This window comes from Mustela nivalis (assembly GCF_964662115.1).
Source record: "Mustela nivalis genome assembly, chromosome: 2".
Classification (NCBI taxonomy): domain Eukaryota; kingdom Metazoa; phylum Chordata; class Mammalia; order Carnivora; family Mustelidae; genus Mustela; species Mustela nivalis.
The window spans coordinates 70,512,640-70,523,811 of NC_139021.1; positions in this window are offsets into that span (position 1 = coordinate 70,512,640).

Here is an 11,172-nt window from a genome sequence, read left to right on the forward strand (position 1 = left end):
AGGCAGGGGAAGCAGCAGGGGTCTCTTGATCACAGTACCCTGGGATCATGACCTGAGCTGAAGACAGAATCAACTGAGCCACCCACATGCCCCTATATTTTATGTTTTTTTTTAATAGTTTGCTTGATTTTTTTTTCTTGTTATATTTAATGTTCAGAGTTCTATTTGCATGAGCAGAATTAGTCACTGTTGGACATCACTTAGCAATAAGCTGGCTTTTTCATTGAAGGGCACACAAATATCAATATTTCTCTGTTTTTTGTTTGTTTGTTTGTTTTCACCATTGGCAGATTTTTCCCTGAAGTGATTCTCTTCTCCCACATGGTTATGTATAAGTGAAGCTGGGGGAATTTTATACTGTTTGGGGAAAGGTTTCAACATTCTTAGATAGGGAATTTCCAGTCTTCTGTAATATGAGCATAGGGTACCAATTGGCAAAACACTGGAGAATATGTGAAAAGCTGTTTCATAAACAAATTGCCAACTGATTTTTCAGAGATCCCTAAGACTTAAATTACCAAGTTCTTCCAGGGTTCTGAGACATGAATCATCTTGATCTTTGTCTGCTTGCTCCTCACATTTTCAGTTTACCTTTTCTATACTGCTAAGTCAACAACCAAAGTTCATCCATTTCTCATCCTTCAAAAGCTTGTTAGAATTTCATCATTATTTTTCTGGGTTTATCAAAGTTTATAAAAAACTTCTTTTGCTATCTTTTGCTATCTTTTCAATGCTGTTATAAAATGGACAGAAGTAACCACTTGTGTCTGATAGACCTCATTAACTAGAGATATAATTTCCTCTTCAGTCCTTATAATCTGACTTCATTCATATCATTTCAGTGAAATTACTTCCATAAAGTTAACAACAAACTATACTATATTGCTATATACATTGGGGATTCCCTTGACCTCATATTCCTTGATATTTTGGCATTTAATACAACTGGTTACTCCTTGAAATTCTCCTTTAGGGGTTTAATGATCCCACATTCTCCTGGTTTTCTTTTACTTCCTCATCTCATCCTCAGTCTCCCTCATTTGCTCTTCCTCTTTTTGCCATCAAGATCTGGTAAAAGTCACCAGATCTGTAGTCAACAAGATGGAGACCCAGAAGAGTTCCAGTGTGAGTCCAGGAGAGCTGATGGTGTAAGTTCTAGTCTGAAAGCTGGTAATCTTGAGACATAGTGAAGTTTGATGTTTTAGTTGAATGCGAAGGTTGGAAAAGACTGATATTCCAGCTCAAGTAAGCAGGAGGAATTTCCTTACTTACAAATCTTACTCATGGGAGAGTCAGCCTTTTTGTTCTGTTTAGGCCTTCAACTAATTTGATAAGGTCCACCCACATTAGGAAGGGTAGTCTCTTTACTCAGTCTACCTAATCAGATGTTAATCTTATCCAAAAATACCCTCACAAAGTCAGAATAGTGTTTGACCTGAGCACGTCATTGCCTAGTCAAATTGACATGTAAAATTAACCATCACAATTGGTTAATCAAGAAATGTCAGTCATATTAGGCAGTCATAAAAGAGATATATATTAAACTGGAACTTTGAATTTTACATCAAACTTATAAATACATATTTACTTACCTTCTTTTTTACTTACCTTCCTTTTATAGTAGAACCAAAGCTTTTTTTTTTTTTTTTTTTAATAAAAATCTGGTGACTGGAATTCCAGATAGTCTTTTTTTTTTTTTTTAAGATTTTATTTACTTATTTGACAGAGAAAGAGAGAGAACAAGCAGGGGGAGAGGGAGAAACAGGCTCCCTGCAGAGCAGAGGAAGCTCGATATGGGACTTGATCCCAGGACTCCAGGATCATGACCTGAGCCGAAGGCAGTGGCTTAACCAACTGAGCCACTCAGGTGCCCCTAGATAGTCTTTTTCACAAAACTATACTCATAATTCATCTACATTTTCATATATATCTACATAATTTATCTACATTTCCTAGTGAGTTTCAAGTGAGAAAAAGATCTTAAAGCTAAAAGCAAAATTTTTCTAGGCCTTAAAATGTTTTTTCCCCCTAATTCTTTATAATTATTTGATTTGATCTCATTTTAAAAAGCAGTATGCTTTCTGAAGTATTTAATTTAGTTTTCACAGCAGCAACATTTTCTTTTACAACCTGTCGTTTTGGGTAATATGCAGTTGTCAAGTTGTATTAACATGTAGTTGTTATAGTAGTACAATGACAAGGTTTCAAATCAAACACAATTGAGTCTAGGGAAGTATACAACTCAGCTGATGGGAGCACAGGTACAAGGATAGAATGGGGGATAGTATGGCAGTGATGAGGTTCAGTTTTCTGTGGGAATCAGCCAGTATAATTCAGAGAGAGTGTAGAGAGTCTGCTAATCCTGAGAGTCCCCTCAGATATGGGTGTTTTTGGTTTTTGTTTGTTTGTTTTTTTGTTTGTTTATTAAATTTTGGTGGGGGTTTTTATAAAGTTGGTTTTTTGTTTTGTTTTGTTTTGTATTTTATTTATCTATCTGTCAGAAAGAGAAAGCATAAGCAGGGGGAGTGGCAGGCAGAGGGAGAAGCAGGCTCCAGGGAGCCTGATGCAGGACTGGATCTCAAGACCCTGAGATCATGACCTGAGCCAAAGGCAGATGCTTAACAGACTGAGTCATCCAGGCATCCCAAGAAATATGTTTTTTTTTTAAGATTGTTTCTTATTTATTTATTTGACAGAGAGAGATCACAAGTAGGCAGAGAGGCAGGCAGAGAAAGAGGAGGGGAAGCAGGCTCCCTGGTAAGCAAAGTGCCCCATGTGGGGCTCGATCCCAGGACCTTGGGATCATGACCTGAGCAGAAGCCCCAACCCACTGAGCAACCCAGGTGCCCCTCCCAAGAAATGTTTTAAATGACATTTGACATTAGATGTATTTGGTTACCATAAAGTCACTGTCACAGCATCACTTTTAGTTTTGTTTATAGAAACTAAGCTAATTTTTAAATATTTGGCAGAGGCCAATATCTGGACAAAAACTAAAGGATGGCAAAGAAAAATGTTCATTAATAAATAAGAAAATACCTTTGTGCAGAAGCAAATGGTGACTTCAAGTTATCCAAACTTCACACTCAACCTATTTTGGTGTATAAATAGTGTTAATAAATATTTGTGTTAATGAGAAAAAATAATATATAAGAAAATAATACATGGAAGATATATGTTTCAGGCAGGAGGCCATTCCAATGGTGAAATCAAAGAGGGTTTGATGTAGGGACTAATTGTCAAGGATGATAAGGAACCAACAGAGGATGTTGAGGAGACAACAGGAAGTCCCAAAGGAGAGCTCTACTGGAGCATGGTCAGGGCTGTATCCCTTGGAGAGAAGCCACACAACAAGCGCTGAGGTCATCTGTAAAGGAACCCAGTTGCTCCTGAACCAGGCAGAGAGAAACAGGAATAAATCCCTGACCTCTTCCTCCTCTCACTCCAATCTCCTGCATTGCATTTGTCAAACCCAACTAAATGACAGAGGGCAGATGAGTCTGGACAGTGCAGATTTCCAGGTTAGCTTCTTGGGGCATGGAGCAGGATGGGGAAGAACAAAAACTATGTCATAAGAGGCCCACATACAGTATGGCCCCCACACACCAGCCTCAGTGGGGACCTTACAAAGTCTGAGTTCCCTCACAGTGACCCATTTAGGAATGATGATAATGTTGACATAGGGGTATATGTCAGTACAGTACTAAAGAAACCTCTGTATGTCTATTTTGAGGGAAACAAATTTAAGCACTAACCACGTACAATCCTTGGTTAATGTAAGGATGTTTACCAAATGGCCCTGCTTACTCTATAATGGGACTGATACTCTATCTACCTGTGAGCAAATCAGGGTGTTAAGAGTATAAAGTGTCCATTTGGCAGAAACAAAATGTCCTTTCAGTTTCAGAATCCCCCTTAATAAAACCTTTTGGGTTTTGTTTGTTTGTTTGTTTTGTTTTCTAAACTTGGGACAAAAAAGAATTGGTTGAACACAAATGAACCCACATTATGGTATAAACATACCAAAATATACAAGTCATATATGAGTGGGTTTGATGGCAATGACACTATTACCAAAATATTATCATAGGGCACACTGAAGAGCCCGGTCAGAAGCTTTTAGAATGACTTTCAGGAACTCCTTTGTGTCCTGATTCAGTGTTATTCTCAATCTCACTTAATTAGAATCTTTACCTGTTTCATATGGGGTGACCATTTACATGTACCAATGTTTATGGTTGATTGCAGACCCCTCTCAGACACACAAAGTTCATTAACCTTACTTCTTTTTTTTTCCTTAAGATTTTATTTATTTGAGAGAGAGAGAGCATGAGAGTGAGAGAATATAAGCAAGGGGAGCAGCAGAGGGAGAGAGAGAAGCAGAATTCCCACTGAGCAGGGAGCCTGACGTAGGGCTTGATCTCAGATCATGACCTGAGCTAAGACAGAGACTTAACTGACTGAGCCCGCCAGGTGTTCCAACCTTATTTCTCTTGCCATATAAACTCCTTTTGAATATCTTGTATGTCACAAATATCCTCTGAAAATGCTTGTTTCTGCTGTATAGGAAGGTATGAGACTACATCTTACTCCCACCATTGCCTCCTGACAACAGTTTTAAGCAAGAAAAAGAGTCTATTCACTTGGTATTCAAAGTCATTTCCCTTTGTGGTTGATTGTTTCCCATTGCAAAAATGTCCCACTGTTGGATTCAAGCTTGACCTACTTTCCTGAATGGGACTTTAACAATGGAATGCTCCTTTCAATCAGCATTTCTGAACGTTGTTATAGTCTTATGTAGAAAATGTTGAGGGGCACCTGGCTGGCTTAGTCTGCAGAGCATGTGACTCTTGATCTCAGGGTCATGAGTTCAAGCCCCATGTTGGGCATGGAGTCTACTTAAAATACAAATTATATATATATATATAGAATATAGATAGAGATAGATAGATGATAGATAAAGAAAATGTTGAAAGGAGAATAGATCATGGGAAGATCCTTAAAAAATCACTTATCTATGTTCTGGGCATTTTATATCCTAGTGCTTCTCTGTGATACCATTCCCATTATTTTATCATCATAACTTATCTTTCAATCAAATACGTTTGTGAGAAATGACAATGCATACATTCCAGGGGAACTTTTTAAAGGAGATAACTGTAGTTTTAGTATATAAACTCAGATATGCTTATTTGTTTTTTTAAATGTGGTCCTATTTCTTTATAATTTACATAAACTTTTACATTCTGCACATTCTTAAGTGCAGATCTATTCATCTTCTCTAAAAACTTGCAAGTTCCTCCAAGGCTGAGGCTATAATTTACTCAGCTCTTTTATTCCATCAATGTATTCCTTTGTTTAATGATTTTACTTCATTTGTGAAATGCTGCTACCATGTAAAGTGCCATTAAATGAAAAAGAAATACATTAAATTTATCTTTTTTAATTTTCAAAGAATGCAGTTTGAATATCTCGTATTCTAAATAACCATTTTATGTGTAAATAAGTGTGATATATTATTATTTAACATTTATGTATTTATTTTAGGGGGGAGGCACTGAGGGAGAGTATCCTCAAGCAGACTCCCCACTGGTCACAGAGCCCCATGTGGGGCTTGATCCCATGACCCGTGAGATCATGACCCATGAGATCATGACCTGAACCGAAACCAAGAGCCAACTGACTGAGCCTTGCAGATGCCCCAGGAGGGATTCATTAGTAACACAACATTTGCCAGTAAATAAATACATAAATGCTGTGAAAGTGCTTGAAACTATTTACTCATGACATTTAATTAATTAATTAATTGATTGATTATTTTAAAGCCCCACAGCACTCTCAGCACCAGTTTTATTAACCCTCTTTTTGATGAAGAAAGGAAGGCTCAGAGAAGTGAAGCAACTTGACCATTCAATTAAAAATCTATTAAATTTAACAAGGAAATTTATGATGTTTTATATCAATACCAAAGGAAAGATACCAAACAATCTTCTTAGAAAAATATATGAATTGAATTGCAAGGAAATAATTTCTTGTAATTAATAACTAGCTTAAAGTAAATATAGTTTATACTTAAAATGTAATAAAAAACTATAGTGGATGGTCGGATTTAGAGGAGGGGGTGTAGGAAACATATTCTTTGGAGGGTTTGTTCTTCATCTTTCTCTTTGACAATTTTCCAACCATTCTTAGGTACATCATTGTCTAGTACGCAAATCTACACTCAAAGCTATAGCCCAGAAATATACCTATACGGTAAAATAAAGACTAAATAACCATGAGAATACTTCAGAACACTTCAAAATAACCCATGTGAGTAACTAGCTGAAGATGCTGTGTTCTCATCTCTTTCGATTGTCTTGTGTATACAGAGGAAAATATTTTGGGTGCATCCTTCACAGTGTGCAACTTAAATTTGTTCCACATGTTGTACTCTCTAAAAACTTGTTTGGTATGAATTGATAAGCATGTCTTTGTCTGAAATAATAATTTTAAAATACCACTTTTTTTTTAAGATCTTATTTATTTGACAGACAAAGATCACAAGTAGGCAGAGACGCAGGCAGAGAGAGGGGGGAAAGCAGGCTCCCTGTTGAGCAAAGAACCTGATGCGGGGCTCAATCCCAGGATTCTGGGATGACCTGAGCCGAAGGCAGAGGCTTTAACCCACTGACCACCCAGGTGCCCCCAAATACCATTTCTTAAGAGCATGTTTATCCAGTGTGCCTCATGGTGAAAACTGTGCTATTCTGGGGAGGGGGGGGGAATGTCATTGTTTGAAAAGTAGTATAACTTTCCAAGATATGTTATGTCAAAAAGTCACTAACTAGGTGCGCTTGGGTGGCTCAGTCAGTCAAGCATCTGACTCTTAATCTCAGTTTGGGTTTTGGTCTTAGGATTGTGACTTTGGGCCCCATATTGGACTCCATACTCAATGTGGAGCCTACTTTAAAAAAAAAGTCGCTAGTTAAGCACTCATAAGGTGAGGTATAGCAGCATGGTAGCATCAATCAAGGAATGAGTCATAACAGTCTTATTAGAAGATCATATAAAGTCATAACAGTCTTATTAGAAGATCATATAAAGCAGTGGTCAAATTGGTCATTTGCTTCTGAAGAAGTTGTTTCCATTGTAACAGTTAAAATCTCTTCTGAAATGTTTAAGTTGCTCAGAGGCTATGTATCCTCAGGTATCTGAGGAGTTTTTCACTTAGAATATGGTGGAGTCCTCATTCTGGCTTTCAACAATTTTACAGCAGAAACTAGAGGGACATGAACATGAACACCTATACCCCCAGAATATGTGGGGGTAACAAAGTGAAGAAACAGTCTTAAAAAGCAAAAGACCTATTTTTGTGTGTGGTGTAAGGAAATGGTCCAATTTCATTTTTCTGCATGTGGCTGTCCAATTTTCCCAGCACCATTTATTGAAGAGGCTGTCTTTTTTCCATTGGACATTCTTTCCTGCTTTGTCGAAGATTAGTTGACCATAGATTTGAGGGTCTATTTCTGGGCTCTCTATTCTGTTCCATTGATCTATGTGTCTGTTTTTGTGCCAGTACCATGCTGTCTTGATGATGACAGCTTTGTAATAGAGCTTGAAGTCCGAAATTGTGATGCCACCAACGTTGGCTTTCTTTTTCAATATCCCTTTGGCTATTCGAGGTCTTTTCTGGTTCCATATAAATTTTAGCATTATTTGTTCCATTTCTTTGAAAAAGATGGATGGTACTTTGATAGGAATTGCATTAAATGTGTAGATTGCTTTAGGTAGCATAGACATTTTCACAATATTTATTCTTCCAATCCAGGAGCATGGAACATTTTTCCATTTCTTTGTGTCTTCCTCAATTTCTTTCATGAGTACTTTATAGTTTTCTGAGTATAGATTCTGTGTCTCTTTGGTTAGGTTTATTCCTAGGTATCTTATGGTTTTGGATGCAATTGTAAATGGGATTGACTCCTTAATATCTCTTTCTTCTGTCTTGCTGTTGGTGTAGAGAAATGCAACTGATTTCTGTGCATTGATTTTATATCCTGACACTTTACTGAATTGCTGTATAAGTTCTAGCAGTTTTGGAGTGGAGACTTTTGGGTTTTCCACATATAGTATCATATCATCTGCAAAGAGTGATAATTTGACTTCTTCTTTGCCGATTTGGATGCCTTTAATTTCCTTTTGTTGTCTGATTGCTGAGGCTAGGAACTCTAGTACTATGTTGAATAGCAGTGGTGATAATGGACATCCCTGCCGTGTTCCTGACCTTAGCGGAAAAGCTTTCAGTTTTTCTCCATTGAGAATGATATTTGCGGTGGGTTTTTCATAGATGGCTTTGATGATATTGGACAGCCACATGCAGAAAAATGAAATTGGACCATTTCCTTACACCACACACAAAAATAGACTCAAAATGGATGAAGGACCTCAATGTACGAAAGGAATCCATCAAAATCCTTGAGGAGAACACGGGCAGCAACCTCTTCGACCTCTGCCTCAGCAACATCTTTTTAGGAACAACGCCAAAGGCAAGGGAAGCAAGGGAAAAAATGAACTATTGGGATTTCATCAAGATCAAAAGCTTTTGCACAGCAAAGGAAACAGTTAACAAAATCAAAAGACAACTGACAGAATGGGAGAAGATATTTGCAAACGACATATCAGATAAAGGACTAGTGCCCAGAATCTATAAAGAACTTAGCAAACTCAACACCCAAAGAACAAATAATCCAATCAAGAAATGGGCAGAGGACATGAACAGACATTTCTGCAAAGAAGACATCCAGATGGCCAACAGACACATGAAAAAGTGCTCCATATCACTGGGCATCAGGGAAATACAAATCAAAACCACAATGAGATATCACCTCACACCAGTCAGAATGTCTAAAATCAACAAGTCAGGAAATGACAGATGCTGGCGAGGATGCGGAGAAAGGGGAACCCTCCTACACTGTTGGTGGGAATGCCACCTGGTGCAGCCACTCTGGAAAACAGCATGGAGGTTCCTCAAAATGTTGAAAATAGAACTGCCCTATGACCCAGCAATTGCACTATTGGGTATTTACCCTAAAGATACAAACGTAGTGATCCAAAGGGGCACGTGCACTTGAATGTTTATAGCAGCAATGTCCACAATAGCCAAACTATGGAAAGAACCTAGATGTCCATCAACAGATGAATGGATCAAGAAGATGTGGTATATATACACAATGGAATACTATGCAGCCATCAAAAGAAATGAAATCTTGCCATTTGCAACAACATGGATGGAGGTAGAGTGTATCATGCTTAGCGAAATAAGTCAAGCAGAGAAAGACAACTATCATATGATCTCCCTGATATGAGGAAGTGGTGATGCAACATGGGGGCTTAAGTGGGTAGAAGAAGAATAAATGAAACAAGATGGGATTGGGAGGGAGACAAACCATAAGTGACTCTTAATTTCACAAAACAAACTGAGGGTTGCTGGGGGGAGGGGGGTTGGGAGAAGGGGGTGGGATTATGGACATTGGGGAGGGTATGTGCTTTGGTGAGTGCTGTGAAGTGTGTAAACCTGGTGATTCACAGACCTGTACCCCTGGGGATAAAAATATATGTTTATAAAAAATAAAAAATTAAAAAAAAAAAAAAAGCAAAAGACCCAGGTAATCTAACACTACAACATCCTGGCCACTTGAAAAGTGAATGAGAAAGTCACCAGTGTCCTCACTCCTACTTATTTTATGTAGTTCTTCCAAGAATCCCATTTTCTGTACTCATCTTTCTTTATCCGTCTTTCTTTTATGCTCACTATAGCTGTTTTCTTTCTAGGACTGATCAAAGTCATTGAACTCTGTTTATCCTACCCAATTTCTGACATCATAAATACTTTATCCTTACGTTACATAAGTATCCTTTATGTTTAAAAATATATCCCCCTCCCTCTCTTTCCCTCAGGCTTTTATCATGTCCCAGAGAATCTGGGATTGTGATGTGCCTATATTTGTTTCTGTGTGTGTTTTCATATTTAGATATCACTTTATATTATGAAACTTTTATATAATTACACCAACTTGAGCTTACAAATAATTGTTTACTTCCAGCAAACATTTTATTGCAAATCCAAACTAAGGGTATGTTGGCATAAAGAAGCATAATTTTGGAATTTTTTTTAATGTGTTGTCAGTTGCCATTTAAGAGGGTAAAAAGTTAGGTATTGGCTGCTTCTTACTATTTCTCTTCACTTCTTGCCATCTTCCTTACCCTTCAAAAAGGCTAACGTTACAAAAAAATTAGAATGGAAATAAGTCCGAGGATTTAATATTTCCCTGAAGAAAGGTGTTATGCAGTTAGAAAGTTTTAGTCCTAATCCAGGTGGTCATCCAAGCAGAAATAAAGTAATTATTTAAAAGTATTAGTAGATCCTATTACTAATTTCATGCAGGAAAAAATAAGAAGAAAGACAAGTTGACTAAAGACCTGCCTTAGTGAGAGCTCTTATGTTTTGTTGATAGTGACAGACTACAAGATTTAGTAACTAAGACAAGCATATATAAGAATTTTAAAGGAAAAGTATTATTTAAAATTCCTGTAGAAAAACTCACATGAAGTTAATGGAAAACTTCACCAACCCAAATATCCTCTAATGTGGGTTGTCTTAATCAGATGTCAGTAACAACAAGGCTTAAGGAAACTTCTGTTCCTCTTTTAAAGAATTCTCTTCTACAAACAGGAAACATACTGAACAAAGGGTGAAATACTTATTTTTTCTCACGGTTCTTATGAAACACTGCTGTTTCTACTCTATCTTTCTGGGAATAAATATCAATTTTCAGTAACCTTAAACTAATGTTTAAACTCATCTTCCATATTTGGCTTGTCTATTTAGTATAGGGGAACAAAGCCATGTATTTATTTATTCATTGCCATTTTAGTCATTTTTGAGTATATGATGTAGCAGTGTTAGTTACATTCACAATATTATGCAACTATCACCACCATCTATTTCCAAAATCTTTTCATCACCCCAAACAGAGATTATATAATCAAGTTATAACTCCCCATTGTCCTGTCCTTCTACATCCTGGTAAACACTAGACCACTTTTCTGTATATGAATTTGCTTATTCCCGATATTTCATTAAGTGGAGTCATACAATAGTTGTCCTTCTCCATCTGCTCTTTGTCACTAAGC